Below are 385 nucleotides of genomic sequence, written 5' to 3' on the forward strand. Positions count from 1 at the left end.
CGCCGCGGCCCCGAGCAGCACTGAGCGGCGGGGGCGGAGGCGGCAGGGGCTTAGGGGCCGCCAGGGTCATGTGAGGGCCCGGCCCGCCCCCCGCCGGCGGCCCGGGGGAGCCGGGGCGGCCCGGGGGCCGCGGGGAGGGGGCCGCTCGGGCACCGCCTTCGCGCTTCGCCCGTGAGCGGCTCCCTCGCTTCGCGTGCGTGGGGATTGCGGCCGTCACGAGCGTGGACTTGGTGCAGGCTGCCCAGCACGCTACCCCGATACCGTGCAAGTATTTGATGAGGTGAAAGATGGTTTAGGCTTGCTCCCCTGCGAGGAGGGAGGCGGTTTATCTCACTGCTGTGAAAACTTCAGCTTCTTCTCACAGAACAAAGTTCTGCGCCGAGCC

The sequence above is a fragment of the Rhea pennata genome, chromosome 10, assembly GCF_028389875.1.
Source record: "Rhea pennata isolate bPtePen1 chromosome 10, bPtePen1.pri, whole genome shotgun sequence".
Classification (NCBI taxonomy): domain Eukaryota; kingdom Metazoa; phylum Chordata; class Aves; order Rheiformes; family Rheidae; genus Rhea; species Rhea pennata.